Source organism: Papaver somniferum, chromosome 5 (genome assembly GCF_003573695.1).
Source record: "Papaver somniferum cultivar HN1 chromosome 5, ASM357369v1, whole genome shotgun sequence".
NCBI classification, from domain to species: Eukaryota; Viridiplantae; Streptophyta; class Magnoliopsida; order Ranunculales; family Papaveraceae; genus Papaver; species Papaver somniferum.
In genome coordinates this window covers 74,094,522-74,114,273 of record NC_039362.1, presented here as the reverse complement: position 1 = coordinate 74,114,273, position 19,752 = coordinate 74,094,522, and the positions used below count along the sequence as shown (strand labels likewise).

The 19,752-nt window shown below is 40.0% G+C and overlaps 1 long non-coding RNA gene across 1 annotated transcript; it reads right to left on the bottom strand.

Annotated features, from left to right (window-relative positions):
* Positions 1-1,442: 1,442 nt before the first annotated feature.
* LOC113277529 lies at positions 1,443-3,311 on the bottom strand. Its single transcript, XR_003324970.1, has 2 exons — positions 3,156-3,311; positions 1,443-1,739 (listed from the first exon to the last, which is right to left on the bottom strand). It is a non-coding gene; the product is annotated as an uncharacterized LOC113277529 (long non-coding RNA).
* Between the last annotated feature and the right edge of the window lie 16,441 nt (positions 3,312-19,752).

Below are 19,752 nucleotides of genomic sequence, written 5' to 3'. Positions count from 1 at the left end.
TAGTAATTCCTTATACTCTTGCAATTTACTGTATATTACAGTTTTTTTCTCTATTTATGTTTTATTAGGTGAATCATCCAAAAGAAGTGAAATAGCACTTAATTGTACAATAAAAGAAGTTAGCCACAAACGGAGAAGGGCCAAAGACCATGTGGAACTCGTTCGAATCTAGGAGTTCTCGAAATCACCTCTAAGAGGACGAAAATAAGAAACCATTGGCGAAAGAACAGAGTCATTCCGACGTCGTATGAAGAAATTACAAGCATTCGAAGCTAGTTAAAGTTGTGCAATTTCTGAACCTACAGAACTGTTATAGGCACCCGAGTTTCTACTCAGGGCAGCCACGGAATAGGAATTAAACTGTCAGTCTTGGTCCCTTGGAAGACTGACAGTTGAACTGAAATGTTAAAGCCACCGCCAATGCAGACCATGGCACTTCATCTTCACCCATTTTACCGAACGGGACTGTTAAGAGCTGGTAGTGTGATAACCGATGAGACGATGCTGCAGTGGTGATGATTGGTGATTTTATGGTGCTGGTACCCGATGGAGGAGAGAAGAATGAAACTTGTGTTGGACTTCAGCTGTGACGGACAGAGAAAATTTCCTTCCAAACGGGTTGGATTTAGACCAATCCAGCAAGGTTATCTTCCCGGTTCGGCACTCGAAATATAAAATGGTACAAAAAATGCAATTTTTTTAAATAAACATCGACAGTATAAATAAATTGATATAAATTTATCTGATCACATACACAAATGGAGTACACATCAAAAATAGAGTACAGTTTGAAGCTCAAACTAAATAGGATCTCCAAGAAAAATTCAGTTAAACATGGTAGTTAAACATGGTAGTTAAAAGCAACAGAATTAAAGAAATCAAATTTTAATTTCATAGAGCAACATTTAGCACAGAAGTGATTAAACAAAAGGGTCTAAAAATGCACACTAAAATTCCAAGGGAACCATTTAGTCTGATAGACTGACAGTAGACCCGTAACATTGTTTGAAAATTTAAGGGAGGCAGAGAACCCACTAGACCAATTATTTAAACACTATTTGAAGTCACATCAAAGCTTAAGAAAAACCAAAGACTCTTAACTTAACATTGCTTTGTCATTATATCAATAGAGACAAATTCAGAGAAGTTCGATAGTGGTTCAAATGTACAAAATTGTTAAGTGTACAATTCAAAATGAGCCAAAGAATGTACAAAACAACTGGTCCATGTGAGCTTATTAGTTCAAAATGTAAATTGAGCACTAACAGCATTAGTGCTACTCATAAAAATGCACAGATGGAAATCCAAACATATTGTAATGACATGAAAGAACTTGCTAGTATAGTAATACCAGACAACAAGAATCTCCAAACAGAGTGTAATATATATATCAAGACCTGCCAGCATGTTGAGGACAAAGAAAGTTCTAAATGCAGTTTAAATAAACATCCAAAATGAGATTCAGGCTCTCTGTTTCCAGCATAACAAAGTTTCCATTTACAAACCATGCTAGGACTTCCAACTAGATCCCATCGTATGTACAACAACAAAATACATCAAAACAAACATCGGACAACAACAAAATAAACTATCCAGATGCATGGGTCAAGCAAGAAACTTAAAACCACCCAGAGAACCCCGTGATATACACATTATAGACGAGCAAAAATACCAATTTTTGCTCAAACTCCCAGCTGCAAGCTCTTTTCAAGCTTGCTGCCTCAACCTTGCCTCGTACTCTGTGGAAAACAAAACAAAATGGGGTGAGCCACAGCCCAGTAGAGGTTACGGAAATAACGTACCGAAAGATAAAACCAACTTAATATAGATCAAATTAAAAGAATGAGCATGTCCAAATTCAGAAATTTCATAAAGCATGACAAATCCATTTTTCATTCAAACAGTAGAAATGAAGTATTTGTCAACCGATGGTGAAGAAATTCACATATGCTACTTGTGAGGACCAGTCTCTAATGTTAGGATAGTCAGGATATCAGCCACCGTCCCGGACGGTCTTCTGCGGGTAGCCACATTTGTGGGATGCCCCTATGGGCCTAACAAATTCACCTGTAGCCTTTCAAAGTTCTTCCAAAACATGCTCAAACGATCGTTTACGGAAAATCCAAGTAAACCCCAAATGTGAAACCATTTCTCCGAAGATCAAAATCTGTTAACAATCCGCCAACTTAAAATGAAACGGTATTGCAGTGTAAGACTAGTTTATGAGAGACATGCGAAACCAACCAATCCTTGGATAAAAAAAGAACAACAGTTGCATTTAAAAGAGGGCATGGCTTATAAATGGGAAAATGGGAAAGTAGACATAGCAAAGCTTCTTGTGCGAGTGGGTATGAAATAGTAAACCCCCTAGTGGTCAGTTGTCCAAATTTATTGGAAAGTAATATGTGGAAACTTCATATCTGATAGATAGAAAGAAAAAGAAAAATGGAAAACAAAGCGGAATTCTACAAATCAACAAATATCATTTAGTGAAAATTTCCTTGCAAAAGAAAAGCAAGAGAAATAAGGGTTGGCCAGATGCTAGTCAAATGTAAGAATTAAACAAAGAAAAAAAAAGTTAGATCGCATGTGCGAGCTATTATATCCTTAACAAAACCAGTAGTTAAAACAAAGGGATATATAAAAATGGAGGCCAAATTAACCAGTTAAGATTCATTTTTTTCATAATACTAAGCAATTATAAAAACAAGATATCCAAAGTGGTTAATTAAGGAAAATCTAAGATTATAAAGTACATTTTGGTTGTATATCATTTATTGCTGACCAACATCAACTTGAGGTTTAAATTTGGAAACCAACGTAAATATGTTCATGAACTTAAGCTGCATTTCAAAGAGCCAGCTCACTGGGTAATTTTAACAAACACGTTATGGCTAGTTCAAAAGAAGATCAATTCAAACTTGAACTGTAATGGAAAACTAAACTTAAATAGATGCAAATATATTTAGTCTTCACAAATTGTTTAAAAATCACCCACTAGACAAGGATTAAATCCATAAATAACATGATATTTACCAAGGCATGGAGATAAAGAAGACATTTACAACAAAGAGAAGAGAGAAAAGCATGTACTCAAATCAAATCAGGACTGAAAGAGATTTGTACAAAAATTAACTCAAGAGAAGAACCCATACCTGCACGATACTATGAACTTGCAATATATTGATAGTGTAGAAAAAGATAGAATCCTTAACCAGAATCCCTTCTGCTTGTGTTGGTTAGAGAGAAATAAGGATGGATTTTGATTTGAAGAAAAGAGTGTCGGAAATAACAAGGGAAAGGAGTTTGTCTCTTTAAATGTAACTAGTGTCTTTCCCGTGCGTTGCACGGGGTTAAGTTAAGAATTATTATTTGTGATGAAAATGTAGAGCGGGTCTCTGTGTTCGTGTCAAAATGCATTATCTACTTGCCTAGTGATAGTTGTAGCCGTCACTGAAACAACTATGGCGACAATTTTTTCCCAGTTAATTGCCAGCCTCCAGTAAGCATTTTAAAAGTATTAAAAAAGTTCACAACTGACACTAAGAAATAATTTCTAAGAAACAGTTACTTGATGTTCGACTGAAAGTAAAAATTATTAAGTTTCTCAAAATGTTTTTCAACATGATATGATATACCAATTTTTTTCTCAAAATGTTTCTCAAAATTAACCATGTCAGGGTATTCCTTCAGAAGCGATAACCAAACAACATACAAACTGGCTAGCTTATATTTTTCTTTTATATACATGAAGAAAGAACATAAGTTGATTGTTGAAAGATAACATAGTTTCACCGTGATCGTCGCTCCTGCGTCTACATTAGTTTAACTGTCATGATTATTTATGTTTTCAAGGTCACCCGTTCCCTTTGTAGACCTGAACCAATAACACCACCATTGGAAATATTTTTGCTAAATTCAGGAGCTACAATTTGGGCCATCTCATTTAGAGCATAACACTCCTAGCTCAAACTTGTTATAATAGCAAGAGGCGCCAAGAGCAGCAGCTGAACCACCAATCTGACTCCCCTCAGCCTGGCCACTCATTGCCATGCACTTCCAACGGTATCTCTAACTCCAGTCCGTTCATATTTATTCTCCCCGTGAACTGAGGCAGTGTTAATTACCCAGGATTTCCTGCTCTGTTAACACATTGAATTTCAGTTTGCTATCCATCTAGTACACATTGAATTCCTGTTCTGTGAAAAATGAGACTAACAACTCTCTCTGTGAAGACCAATTTAAGGTTTTTAGGCCTACTCTAATAAATGTGCCATTTGGTTTTTAGGCCTACTCTAAGAAATGTTCCATCTGTACAGCGAACCGACAACTGGTTAAAAACCACATGCTCTGCCATTTTAGCCAAGACATCAAATACCATTTCTTAATGTACGTGGGAATTATTATAATGTGTTTAAGATAATGATAGTAGGATATTTGATCGCAAATGATTCACGAGCTTAAAGGGTTACCAAGCAGAGAATTCGGCTTCACCTTGCTTATCTTCAGAAACAAAGTCGTGAATAGCCTTCCTTCTTTGACAAAATTATAGTGTAAATCTCCTAACAGTTGATTCAACCATTGACACACCTTGTATCCAAACAAATGTTAATATCATGGACTCTGTCTTATCCAAATAAGTAGCAACAACTAAGCAAAAGCTGTGTAACCGAATTACAACTAAGACTCAGTGGACACCTTAAATATTTTGGGATAAGTTATTTCCACATACTGGTATATAAAGAACACAGTTCATAACGATAAAGTTAACCAACAAAGCTTTTACCTTGTGCTTGTCATCATGTCCTCTCAATTGTCGAGCTGTTGCGTGTATTTACAAATGATGCAGTTCAACTTACCATCGATCTGTTCTGTGTATTAATTAAATGCACAATGTTGTCTAAGGACTCGCAAACAAAATTGAGTTCATTGATACTGTGCCACGACCATTATCACAATAAAATAGTAATAAGGCGATGGTACCTTTGCTTGCTACAATCCCATATGTGTTGCATCCCTCCATTATGGTGTACCATGGGGTTCTCACCCCTTATGTTTTCACTATCCAGAGGTCAAGCCATCAAGCTCAATATCTAGAAAAGAAGCACGCCATTGTGCTTTAGGTAGTTGAAAGATGGAAACATATTGCTTTTACAAATTTACAACATTAAGTGTATCATACCTCGTACGGACGCAATTTATTTTTCTCTTGTACTTCTGTGCCTCCTATTTGTTACCCCTGAAACCTATAAGAAAAGAAATGAGCTGTTCAGATGCTAGACATTTTCCGAATTTATTTACCATCCCAAGATTATCCATGTACATAATGAGCACATCAATGTCAACAATGTAAGTTCAATCCAATTTTTATCTGAACATTCATTAGTATTCTTTATGAGTCTATAAATATAATGCAAATCCACTTCACCTGCGATTGGATAATGTGAAAAGCTGGATGTGATGCGCCAGTTTTTGAATCTAAAAGGAAACAGATGCTAGCATGTTCAGTCTAGCAACCTAAGAATGATTAAGCCATCATGACAAATTAATTAAGTACTTTCCCATGAAAATCTGCAACAGATGATGTTTGAGTGAGATGGGTACTACTTATTACATAAACATCGAAAATGGATAATAACATGGTAAGCATATCACCAGCCTGGCCTCATCGTAAGTTGCAATTTGACCCGAACCGATTACACTGCATTATCTTAGCAAAATGCTTTTTCTTCATTATGGTTTCGTACAACCTATGGACAGAGTGGAGAGAGACCATTTTTTTTACGTATTCCGCGAGACATATTAGCAAACACTAACTTATATATTTCTACAATCCAAACATTTATTAAAAAAAAATCATAGGTATTTTCAGTGGCTTAATTTCAAAATTCTTCATGAAAGATGTAATCATGTTCAGCACAAATAATAAACATCATAGCTTCATTCTAACACAACATTTTTAAACCCAACAACAGAAAATATGGTAGCTAAGGTTACCTCAAAATAATAAAAACGAAGAGCTCCAACACAGTAGAGTAGATTAATTCTTTTTGTTCTTAGAATGCATGTAATATATCACTTTTAGGAAGGGGAATTTGATGCGAAGGTAATAAATCAATAACTCAAATCAGGAATTTATAAACCCTAAAAGGTAAAAATAAGTGGATTTGTATTCCTGATTCTCTTTGTACCTAAGTATCGGTTGTGGCGTGCGTATTTCGGTGATTCTCTTCATACTACAGTTTGAAGCTTTTTCACCATTTTCTTCAGAGATTAAGAGCGAAGAGAGGAGAATTAGGTTTTGGGGATTAGCTTTCTTTTTTTTTCACTCTGCCGAGATGTCTAACTTTGATATATGTTGGAGCAATCGTGGGTAAACATCACGTTATGTGTTCGAAGGTTAGAAAAAAAAATAGTTAAAAAAGAAACGGAAATCCCCGATTCTTATTGGTAGGAGGCTAGGAGCTCTACAATTCAAGCTTTTGGCCTAACTTTCAATGTGAGGCCAGTATTTCGGTCTCAAATTATATATACAATTTAAAAATGAAAAAGTCTCGAGTACCCTAAGCTAGTCTCATGTTAGCCATGTGTCATCCATGCTCATAATGCTAGACTACTCCATGGCTTATGCTAAACGTGCCATTTAATACTACTGTATTAAGTGATAACTTAACACTCACATTGCGATTAGGGCAATCACCATGGCTATATGCACCCTTTACCAAGATTGCACGTGTTGGCTATAGAATTTGGCAAATGTTAATCTATGCATGGATGCATAGGCTAAGTGTTCATTAATTAGTTAATTTATGTTGGAAATGTAAAAATTTTCTCGAAAATAAAAAATAAAATTTTAAATACAGCTCTTCAATAAATATCGTTGGATATTTTCCATAATAGCCCCTCTAGCTTTTACTTTATTTGTTACGATGAAAGAGAAACTTTCACCGTTTGCTCTCTCCATCACACTTCTTCCCTCAACGTTACAGACTTATAGTCATTAATCCATATACATGTGTTTGAGATTTTAAAGAGTATTCCATAATCACTGTAGGGAAGACTATGGGTTTTTTAAAGTTTCTTTTTACGTACATCTTTGATTTCAAAACAAAATGGGTACACTTCTTCATGATTTCCTTTGGCAGATGAAAAAAGGTTGCTTTCAATCAGAAATTGATTTTGATTGATTATTTTTTTGTTGAGGTTTTAGATTGAATCAGTGAGAAATTAATGATTTTGATTGATTTTTAATTAATTTTTCCTGGAATTCGGTTTTATTCCTGAATAGTCAAAATACTTAATCAATTAACTTTGGTTGATTTCATCTTATATTACTAGCAAAAATAGTTTTATGATTGATATTTTTTTTTTAGCATTCAGAATATCTCCTTAGTGGTATATCTCATCATCGATAGGTTCTTAAGAGAGAATATAGAAGATGACAAAAATTAAAGAGATAAAAGGAGAGAAATAAGGGTATTAATGGAAATTGGTGTTTTTATGTATAGACGAGACAAGTAAATTTGTTTCCACATACAATGTAAAACAAAGATTACTATTTAATTCTAATCGTATGCGTGGGTGCATACGTTAACAGGACCCATAAATTTTTAGCTTTTCAACCCATATGATGATGAGTCGACCTCGAACTCAAAACTGAACACAAAATTTTGTACTGTTACATGAGCGCCGTGGTTTGCTCTTGATGTTGGTGGATGGCAGTGATTAATGGCAATAATGATCGGTGATTAATGGCAGTAATGATCGGAGTTGAAGAAGGTGATGTAGGTATTTCCATTGGCAGTGACGTGAATAGCAAGGATATATACTAGCAGTCAAGGTCATGTTGACTTGATTATAGTAGTCTGTCTCTCAATGTATAAATACCTCTGATATATATTTGTGTAACCCAACGAATTAATATCTTTGTAATAATAATATCTCTCGTTACATTATAATAGATTTCTCATGGTATCATTGAAGTCGGTCTGGAATTTTTCTTTGTAATAACAAGTTTTTCAGTACATATCTTCCACAAAGTGTGATTCAATCACGATTTAGATCAAATACATATTAAAAATTTTCTTATCTTCACCCACTTCTTGATTTACAATTTCAGTCATCTTCTTGATTTCTTGGAATTTGGGGGTTTTCAATACGCTTCAATATCTTTCAGCTCATCTATTATCATTCTTTCAACAAATTTCATGCCTAGTACTAGAGGAATGATGAATAATCTTCAACAACAACAATTGAATCAAGATGGTGGTACAATATCTTCCGCCGCTACTGCTTCCGTTAATGGAAATTCGGGGTATTTCTCTTTATCTTTTAACAACATCGGTAATTTCATCTCAGAAAAATTAGATCATACCAATTTCTTATTATGGATTTGTTTGAGGGTGAAAACGATTTCTGCTGATTTTGGTAATTTCGGGTGTGTGGGTGAGAAACGAGTTTAAACCCTAAACAATGTATTGCAAGGGAGTACTTTAGATTCGAGAGATCAATCTGTACAAATCCGGCTAAACCAAGAAATGGCCGTTCCAGACTTGCTTCGGTCACAAAGTGAAGGAGAAGGATTGGTTTTGGGGAGGGAAGCGAAGAGAGTGTTGAAACCAGAATAGTTGATTCTGGAAGAGTAGTTGTTTTACGACTTGTATCAGAAAGTGAGAAGCTAACAGATGGAAAACTAGCAAATATTTTCTGAGTGTTGTATATTCCTGACCTGAACTTGTTGTTCGGTGGAAATAGGTAATGCCTATTTATACAAGTCGAAGTGAAACGTACTCTGGTCTCATTAAGAAATGGAAAACGGGTGAGTAAATGGGAGGAGGTGGTAACCGGTAAAGCCTGGAATTGATGTTCCATAAAAGAAAGCGTTTCACCATTACTCCATGTATTTACTAGCCGCCTCATCCTTATGACACTTTCTTATAACGGGCGTAGTGTACGCCGCACGCTGTAAACCACCAAACCAATACCCAATGAGCATCCCCCAGTTTGTGACATGCGTTGATGTCTCGAGTGTTTTCATGGAAAACATGTAGCATGTTGTTGTCGTCTGGCAAGTCGAGCTTGGGAGACTTGCCGGCTCGGTGACCTTCGACGGTCGAGATTTTGCATCTTAAGAGGAAAGGTAGTCGTTGATTATTGAAACCCTTCTTTTGGTAGCCGCATTGGGAAGGTCGGCATGGTATGGCGCGACAAGGTGGTTGGCATGCCATTGGCACATGTGGCATGGCATGCCTTGGCGCGGTTTGGCGTGGCCAAAACTAGGGTTTTGGGCCAAAGGTTACCATGCGTTGTCTGGCGACCTTAGACAGCTAGGATTTGCATCTAGGATTGAAGGGTGGCCGTTGATCTTCGCACGCCTTCGTTTTGGTAGACGCATAGGGAAGGCCGACATGGTATAATAAGGAAGAATGGTGCGGACGGCTTGGCATAGTGGGGCCAAGGCAGAATGGTGTGGACGGCTTGGCATAGTGGGGCCAAGGCAGAATGGTGCGGACGGCTTGGCATAGTGGGGCCAAGGAAGAATTGTGCGGATGGCTTGGCATAGTAGGGCCAAGGGTTTGGAAGGCTTGGCATGGTAGGGCCAAGGAAAGGTGTGGTTGGCTTGGCATGCCATTGGCGCATGGTGCGGCCAGCATGGCTAGGGCCAAGGCAAGGTGCGGTTGGCTTGGCATGGTGGGGCCAAGGGTTTGGCATGCCATTGGCGCATGGTGCGGCCAACATGTCTAGGGCCAAGGCAAGGTGCGGTTGGCTTGGCATGGTGGGGCCAAGGGTTTGGACGGCTTGGCATGGTAGGTCCAAGGCAAGGTGCAGTTGGCTTGGCATGGTGGGGCCAAGGGTCTGACATGCGATTGGCGCATGGTGCGGCCAGCATGGCTAGGGCCAAGGTTTTGGCATGCCATTGGCGCATGGTGCGGCTAGCATGGCTAGGGCCAAGGGTTTGGCATGCCATTGGCGCATGGTGCGGCCAGCATCGCTGGCATGCCTTGGCGCGGTAAACGTGGTTGGCATGGTTTGCCATTGGCACAATGGTGCGGCTGGCATGGTTGGCATGCCTTGGCGCGGTGATGTGGCTGGCATGGTTTGCCATTGGCATAGTGGTGCGGCTGGCATGGTTGGAATGCCTTGGCGCGGTGATGTGGCTGGCATGGTTTGCCATTGGCATAGTGGTGCGGCTGGCATGGTTGGCATGCCTTGGCGCGAAGATGTGGATGGCATGGTTTTCCATTGGCACAGTGGTGCGTCTGGCATGGTTGGCATGCCTTGGCGCGAAGATGTGGCTCGCAAGGTTTGCCATTGGCACAGTGGTGCGGCTGGCATGGTTGGCATGCCTTGGCGCGAAGATGTGGCTGGCATGGTTTGCCATTGGCACAGTGGTGCGGCTGGCATGGTTGGCATGCCTTGGCGCGAAGATGTGGTTGGCATGGTTTTCCATTGGAACAGTGGTGCGGCTGGCATGGTTAGCATGCCTTGGCGCGGTATCATGAGAATTAGGGTTTGGCATGGATGATGTTAGTAAATGTTAAGGGTTTTGCCGTGGAACATGACCCATGTAAAAAAAAAAGGTACCCCGATAATTCTTACGTAGGCTTGCTGATTGATTCAATAAATGTGCTAATGGTCATAGTGACGTCATGTCGGATGTACAGTTTTATGATTTTAACCCTAAGCTAAAAACCACCATCAACATTAAGTCCCCTGCTTAGCTCAGAACATGAGCATTGTTGCGAGGTAAGCATAAGATGGTGATGGGCAAGGACAAAAGTCGAAACGACAAGTCGTGCAAAGATGGTCAGGAAGGTCCGACTAACCTTTTTCGAGAGGTAAGGAGAGTCCATGCTCCTCGTGTTTGGCAGCTTTGCGTGAATTCTACCTGTGGCGTTGTTGGCTTGACCGTGAAATGATAGAAGTGGTTGTTGGCTGAGATGAAGAACGTTAGTATCATCTTGGAATGGGAGCCGTTAGAGTTGGTCGGCTTGCGATGGAGCCGTTACCGTTGCTCGGCTTGCAATGGAGCCGTTAGCGTAAGCTTGACGTGGGCACTGGCTTAGGCTCGGGCGTTGGTTGTGCATGGACATTGGCTGGGCGTGGACGTTGGCTCGCCGTGGACGTTGGCTCAATGCTGGCGTGGTGCGGACTCTTGGCACGGTGCTAACTCGGCGTGGCGTGGTATGGCGCGGACTGTTAGGGCACCGTGAGGCAAGGCATGACGTGGATTATTGGGCATCGGATCGGCTTGGAATGAAGCCGTTAGTGTTGGATTGGCTTGGAATGGAGCCGCGGACGTTTTACTGGATTGGAATGGAGCCACATGCGTTGTACTGGCTAGGAATGAAGCCGCATGCGTTGGATTGGCTTGGAATGGAGCCGCATGCGTTGTACTGGCTAGGAATGGAGCCGCAGGCGTAGACTTGGCGCGGGCGCTGGCTTGGTGTGGCGTGTCCGTTTGGCGCTGCTCATCTTGGACGCGTACTGTTGGCATCATGTGGTTTGCCATTGCGGTCCCGGTTGCCTCTTTTCGTTCGCGGCTAAAACGGGAAAAATGTCACGTCTATGAAAGGGTTTGCTCTCCTTTTTTATTTTGTATCTTTGTTCTCACGTCCTTGGGATAATAACAGAGCGGTAAAGCGGGCAAGCATGTTCCAGGTACATACTCCAGCGCTTCTCTTTCGATCTCTTCTCTTCTTTTTTTTATTGTTGCAAACCCTAGCCATAGGTGTACCTTTCATGAACTTGTAGAAATATTGTTCTTCTGTGTTGGTGTAAACCCGAGCCATAGGCATACCTTCCATAAATTTGTAGAAATATCTTAGAGTGAACACCACGATAATGTTATCCACCTTAATTATTAGTCCAAGTAGGTATGCACGGGCAGGTGACTGCCACCAATTCATGTCCAGCGAAAACCTAGTTTTTAGGGTTTCCTCCTTTTCCTAGGTGTGGCCGTGTGCATTGTCTCCACGGTGGGGGAGAGCCTTCTTAGCCGGGTGCGTACTTTCTGCTACAAGGTACGACTTTGGTAAGAGGAGAGTTTTTCGTGGCGACGTAAGGTTTGCTGGCCTCCATTTCTTCGGTAGTGCATGTTATGACTTGCGATTTAAAAACAAAGTTGGCTCGCGCCTGAAATGGATTCTTCATTGCCGACAAAATAGCTTTCGTGCCCCTTGTAGTAACTTCTCTTCGTTTTGTTTTCAGTGTAGTCGCTTCGATAGCGAAAGCAGCGTAGGAAATTTTGTTAGGATGTCACCTGAGGAAAGCCCTGCCGTACCGAAGGACGTTGGCAACTCCAAGCCAAACGTGGATGATGAATTCTTCACGATATTTTCTGCCTGGAGAAATCATCCCAAGCATGTGCCGATTCTTCTGACCGGTCCAGAGAGTGAAGGAGAGGCTCGGTCGGTTCCGCTAGGGAACGTAATACGGGTTTGCCTTCAGAGGAAAGAGTATTCCGCTTCTCTCGTTGACTTTAAAACCTCTGTGAGTCCATTGCGTTCCTTTGAAAAGTTGATGCAATTCATGATAAGCCAAAACTGCGTAAGAGCTAGCTTGACCAAGGCACAAAACATTGATGTTTTCGCGGCTTCTGCAAAACTTCAAATTAGGAAAGATATCCCGAGTTTGGTTGCTTTCATCTCCATATGGTGTCCAGATATCCACACGGCCGTATGCAGGTGGGGTGAAATGACTATCTCCTTTGAAAGTGCGTCCGTTCTGCTGAATCTTCCCATAACAGGAAACCTCAATATCAAGTTGTCAGAAGATGAAGAATAATCGCGTGCCGCTCTGGTTGCAAAGTCGAAAGGGGTCGTTCGGAAAGAAAACGAGACAAGGTGTTTCTACAGCTGGTGGGTATCTCAATGGTTTCCTGATGAGTTGGAACCGGATCAAAAGAACAATATGCTTCATGTCGCTGCACTCTTGGCTCTTTGGTTATCCAGAGATATTTTCGATGATGGCTCTGGTAAGAAGGAGATAAGGCCAGAACTTATCAATTTTGCCATAAAATTAGCGAAAGGCGTCGTTCTCCCTATTGGCGGATTGTTTCTCGGTTCTCTGTACACACACTTGGATCATCTGGTTGCGGACATGCGCGCTTAAAATGGTTACATGAAAGTGGACTTGTATGTTCATGTCGCTTTCCTCCAGGCATGGTTATGTGATCATTTCGAGAGATACGCTCCTAAACCTTTGTCCTCACTTCCCGAGTCTTGTAGTGGTTCGAGGATACTTCGCTGGTCGAATAGGCACCCAAAAGCCGGTTCAAACCTGGTTGATGTCCTCGACAATTCGTACGCGGTCAACTTTCATCCGTGGGCTCCGGTGCATGACTCCATAGTTCAGGTTAAAACTTTTGCTCCTGCTCCAAACATGTCTTTGCTCTCTGACGAAAAGAATATGAGCGCTGGAGAGGTTGTATTCATGCGAAGTTGTACGTCTGGTTATGTACCGTCTTTCTTTCGAGGCTCGTGTCAGGAAGTCTCTTACAATATTGATCGAGCAGCTCGGCATATGGGTTTCGACCAAGGGGTCCCTCTTGTTCGTCATCCAGTAGCTCCAGAGGACTCGTTACCAGCCGTTCTTGATGCTAGTGTTCTCATGTCGGGTAAAAGTCTCCCTTTCTTGATTTCGGAAAGAAATCCTTCGACTACCTCCAAGTATAACGCATTCTGGCAGAGTGAGTTCCTTGTCATCCAGAAATTTGTTAAAGCTGTAGTGGAGAATACCCGTGGTAAGCCTACTCCTGCGATTTTTGCGAAGCATACGTTGCTGAGGGATCCTTCTTTAACTAAATGCAAGTCGCCCAGTCCGGATACGGACAACCCCCAAGCGAGGGAGCGGCGATCAAAGAATCGTGCAGGTGGATTTCGATCGATTTCTGTAGATCCAGCGGCCCTCGTGACTTTCAATTCTCCCAACATCCGGGTAGGCATTGGTGGGCCCGGAGGAGTGTATAAAAATGAAGCGAAGAAACGCGGGCCTACAGTAATACCGCAAGTGCACGGTCGTCGGTTGTAGCTCGTGCAAGTACGGGTCGATCCACAGAGACTGGGTGTGTTTTGTAGTGTTTAGCTATTTTGGGCTCTAAATGGCTATTGTTGGGCTTTGAATACCCTTTGAGTAAATTGGGTCTAATGGGTTTGTTTTTAACAATGAAATGAACTGAGCTTGGGCTCAGTTGGTCTTGAAGTGCACTAGGCTTTGGGCATTTGAATGATGAACTGTGAACTTGGGCTTTGGTCTCTGAATTAGGCTTTTGATTAAGCCCACAGTTGACTGAATTGGACTGGGCTTGTGATGTGATTTGAGCCTTGGGTTGAGCTGGGCTTTCACAGTGAATTGGGCCTTAGCTTTTTGGAGTGAACTGAGCTTTGGGCTCAGTTGGCTGGGCCTTTAGATTAGCTAGGCTTTAGGTCTTAACCTGAACTGTGGTCTGGGTCTAGGAGAGGAAGCAGCAGCAGCAGTGGTGACTTCTGCAGCATCAGAAGCAGTGGTGCACAGCAGCTGCACAAGCAGTGGAAGGGGGGCAGCAAGCCAAGGGGAAGACAAGGCAGCAGAACAAGGCAAGGAAGAAAGAAGAGATGGCAGTGAAGCAAAGACAATGCAATAAATAAAATGTAAAGAAGCAAAGGCAATGAAGAAAATTAAACAAGACAATGACTAAACAGCAAAGAATTAAACAACAACAATGGAAGTGAACCAAGGCCTAAGCCAAGGGCAGGGGAGATGAGAAGCTAACAGTGGTGACAATGCAAGGCCAAGGCAGTGGCTCTAGGCATACAAATGGAATGGAAAGAGAATTAGCTTGCTATGAGCACTAATTTCTCCCATTGCTCAATCAAAACAATGCATCCTAAGCATACAAATGGAATGGAAAGAGAATTAGCTTGCTATGAGCACTAATTTCTCCCATTGCTCAATCAAATCAGTGCACTGAGGTTTCTAGCCTAACATTCCACTAAACATGTATCACATAACAGGTACATTAACATTACATGGAACACAAACATCAACAGGAACATGCACTAGGAAAATTGAAAATGAAATTCACATGAGATTAAAACTAACATAAACCTAGAATTAGACTATAACAACATGGATTAAACAAAACAACTAGCTATAAACATGACATGAAATTAAAGAAAACAACAAATATAAACATTAACAGTTAACTTAGCAGTGAGATAAAAATGAACAGGGCATAAAAATGGAAGAAACAGTGAACAAAAAGATTGTAAAAGAAAACTGAAATTACACAGAACATGAAAGTCCTGGACGCCGGCTATTCCAGGCATAAGCCTTTACATCACACCCACAGTCATATTTTTACCCAATTACAAGTTAGGGTTCTTCCCAAAAAATCCCTAAAATCAAACAGAAATTAGGTAAATTATTTCTACCTAATTTGACAGTACAAATCAGACCCATATCTTCTATAATGCTCCTCCATGCTTCTCCCTAACAGTAATTAGAGTTTACTCGAAAATACCCAAATTACCTGAAATTAGGGTTTGGGTTTTTCTTACCTTGATGTGACAAATCTCCTCAATTAGCATCGACCCATGTCTTCTCTGCTTCTCCTGGTGCCTTTCCCATACCTTGATTTCTTTTCTAGCTTCACCTAATTCTCTACCATGTCTATCAATGCTTTTTCTCTATTTTCAAAACCCTAGACTAGGGGAAAACAGTGAAAAGAATTGAGAGGCATGTTAGAGTGAGAGGGGTTTCGGTGGTTGAGCAGGTGGAGAGTTGGTGGTAGCGGACATGGAGGTACGGCGGTGGTGGCAGTGGAGTTGGTGGTGTACGGTGTGGAGAAGGTGGTGGTGCGGGTAGAGGTGAAGAAAGAGGAGAAGAAATGATTAGGGTTTTTTTTTTTTTTTTTGGGTTATATATCCTAGGGTTATTATTTCGGTGTGATGCGGGTTCATAGAGTTTTGATGTCTATCAATGCGAAGCCGTGGGATGTGAAGATGGTAGATAGATCCAACGGCTTGATTGAACGGAGCATGTAACGACCGTTAGATGTATAATACATCAAAATTAACGGTGCAAGATGGAGTTAGGTGTTGTAGTGTTAAGCGGAAGTATCTAGGTTTGATGCGCAGGCAAAGAAGCGACTGTAGGATCTAAATGTGATCTAATCTGAAGGCTTGGAATTTAGGCACTATGGTGTTTTGCAGGGACTTCAGATTTTGATGCACGATGAAGATGCGACCATTGGATGATGATATGGATCCAATCTAACGGCTGATAATGGAGGCAGGTATGGATATAGAAAATGGGTTTGGGTAAGGGTTTTGGGCCTTGGGTATGCCAAGCCCATATCTTCTTCAAGAACAATTCTTCCTTCTTGAGCCCATTCCTAGCTTTTTGGACTTGTGCGCACCATTCTTTGCGGCTTCCTTGCGTAATTTCTTCCGGCTTTTCACCACTCTTCAGCTCTTTTCCGCTCCGCAAGTCATCCAGACTTTATTTATTACCTAAAAATGCAAAATTAAGTAAGAAAAATATTTATTCTTGAAAACAATGAAAATACAGAATATGGGATGAAATGTAGAATTACTGCACAAAAGATGAGTTAAATGCCAACAAAAAGGGATAAATATATACATTATTTGGCACTCATCAAATACCCCCAAACCTGAATTTTACTTGTCCTCAAGTAAAACAAAACTAAGGAAATCCTACCTATACCACTGTCGCTGGTCTCTCGAATGCATTTAGCGTATGCACTAAGCCTTTTAAACCACTAAGTGTCCCTAGTGGACGAGTTGAAGTCTCGTGAAGGTTTGCTTAGAACGTACCTACAAAGTTCTAGGTCAAAATATAAGCTCAGATTCCATCAAATGTGACATGTGCAAGTCAGTTAAGCTCACAACAAAATGGAGATGTCAATCTAGCTATCAAGGCACAATCCTAGCACTGATAACAAAAAAAGACATGTGATAAGAGTGTAAAGTGTATCTACACATGTGTAAAGAAAGATCTGAAGTTATGACTACTAATCACCAAGAGATAGTTTCTCAGGCTAAGAACCAAGGTCGAAATCTAGCTAGCTGTCCGGACTTTACGAGAATTGTGAATGAGTTGGAGGTATTTCACAATTACTCGCGTTGTACATCAATGGCATACACCCTCCTTGCTTATTACAATGAAACAACAAAATGACTCTTTACATGACTCTTATTTACATTGACTATTCTCTTTTATTTTTGGAACAAGAGAGGATGGAATTGATAAATACTTGATTTTTTTTTTCTGATATTTTTTTTTTTCTGATATTTTTTTTTTTTGAATAAGGAAACACTTTTGATACAAATACAAAAGGAAACAAAAGATTACATGACACTTTGCAAGAGGTAGCCCTTTTTGATGCACCCAGTTAAATTCGACGGTTGTCTTTCTTAATGTAACCTCCACCTTCTATCCCAACCAACCAAAGAACAAGCTAGTCAAGTTTCGTTCAGTATTCTAAAGTGATTGGCAATCGTAACTTCCTATCAAACACCTTGAAGATCGAGGCCATACATGTATTGGTAGATCGTGCGCGTGCAAATTTCTTATCACTATGTGAATTGTGCTAGAATCAGGGTGCCTAAATATCTAGACTAAGACTCCTAATAATCACATATTTGCACAAGAGTCAACATTTCAAGGTAAATGAGCTCCATTTTTATGATTTTTCATTTTTTTAATTTTTTATTTTGATTTTTCAATTTTTTTGGAATTTTTCAATTTTTTCAAAAAGAAGAAGGAGTTCGTTTTCAATTATGGCAAATTATCATGGTATCTACTCTATACCCCCAAACCTAAACTAAACATTGTCCTCAATGTTTCAAAATATGGAAAGAATTAAAATGCAACATATGGAAAGGGACATGCTGAGTAGAGTAAAAGGAGAGAGAATACCCGATTTCGGCGAAAGCAGAATTAAAACTCCGTTATCCAAGGCAAAACTCCAACATATTCAGAGTCACAATGGATGAGCACAAAATATATACAAAAGGAAATTTAACTAACACATTATCTACAAGAAAATTTGGTTTTTAATGGGATTGGACTTTTTGGGAAAAATTTGGTTTTGTCGGGAGACATTTGAAAATTTGGTTTTGAAATGGGAGTAAAATAAAACTTTTGGTTTAAGATGGGATAAAGAAAAAAAAATTTGGTTTAAAATGGGAGCAAGTAAAATTTGGTTTTTTTTTTTTTTTTTTTTTTTTTTTTAAAGAAATAAAATTTGGTTTTTGAATGGGAGCAAGCCCACTGTTGGTTTTGTGTTTGCTTTGGCTCAGCTAGGTTGAAAACTTTTGGTGGAACTGAGTCCAAAATCTCGGCCTAGAATTTGGGTACTCGGCCCACTAACGAGTTCAACTAGCGTGATCGGTTACAAGCTCAGCTGGGTTAAACCCAGAATACAAAATACAAGTCCAATGAAAGAATTTAAACAAGCCCACAAATTAAACAAACAAGCCCACAAAAATTAATTACAAACCCAACAGAAAATAAAAAGCCCAAAAATTGGCTTTAATATTACAATCCCACAATTAAAAATTGGAAGCCCACAATTCGGGTTCTCTTAAATGGGTTACCTTTTAAGCACAGCCCAGCTGCTCTGATATTGTTGCAAAAACCTAGTTGGGCTTTGGTTCTTTTCCTTGGTGGCGTCCCAGCAGAGGAAAAACTGGTTCAGAACAGCAGGTCCAACAGCAAATGAAGTGAAGCAGATGCAGATGCAAATGCTATGCAGTGAAATGCAAAAATAGCTAATAAAACTACAAGAAAAACACAGCACCAGTCCCCGGCAGCGGCGCCAAAAACTTGGTGTCCCCGGCAGCGGCGCCAAAAACTTGGTGGGCCCGGGAAAGCGTGAAAATTAAGCGTAATAAACATTGCTCAATCAAAACAATGGAAAGAGAATTAGCTTGCTATGAGCACTAATTTCTCCCATTGCTCAATCAAAACAATGCATCCTAAGCATACAAATGGAATGGAAAGAGAATTAGCTTGCTATGAGCACTAATTTCTCCCATTGCTCAATCAAATCAGTGCACTGAGGTTTCTAGCCTAACATTCCACTAAACATGTATCACATAACAGGTACATTAACATTACATGGAACACAAACATCAACAGGAACATGCACTAGGAAAATTGAAAATGAAATTCACATGAGATTAAAACTAACATAAACCTAGAATTAGACTATAACAACATGGATTAAACAAAACAACTAGCTATAAACATGACATGAAATTAAAGAAAACAGCAAATATAAACATTAACAGTTAACTTAGCAGTGAGATAAAAATGAACAGGGCATAAAAATGGAAGAAACAGTGAACAAAAAGATTGTAAAAGAAAACTGAAATTACACAGAACATGAAAGTCCTGGACGCCGGCTATTCCAGGCATAAGCCTTTACATCACACCCACAGTCATATTTATACCCAATTACAAGTTAAGGTTCTTCCCAAAAAATCCCTAAAATCAAACAGAAATTAGGTAAATTATTTCTACCTAATTTGACAGTACAAATCAGACCCATATCTTCTATAATGCTCCTCCATGCTTCTCCCTAACAGTAATTAGAGTTTACTCGAAAATACCCAAATTACCTGAAATTATGGTTTGGGTTTTTCTTACCTTGATGTGACAAATCTCCTCAATTAGCATCGACCCATGTCTTCTCTGCTTCTCCTGGTGCCTTTCCCATACCTTGATTTCTTTTCTAGCTTCACC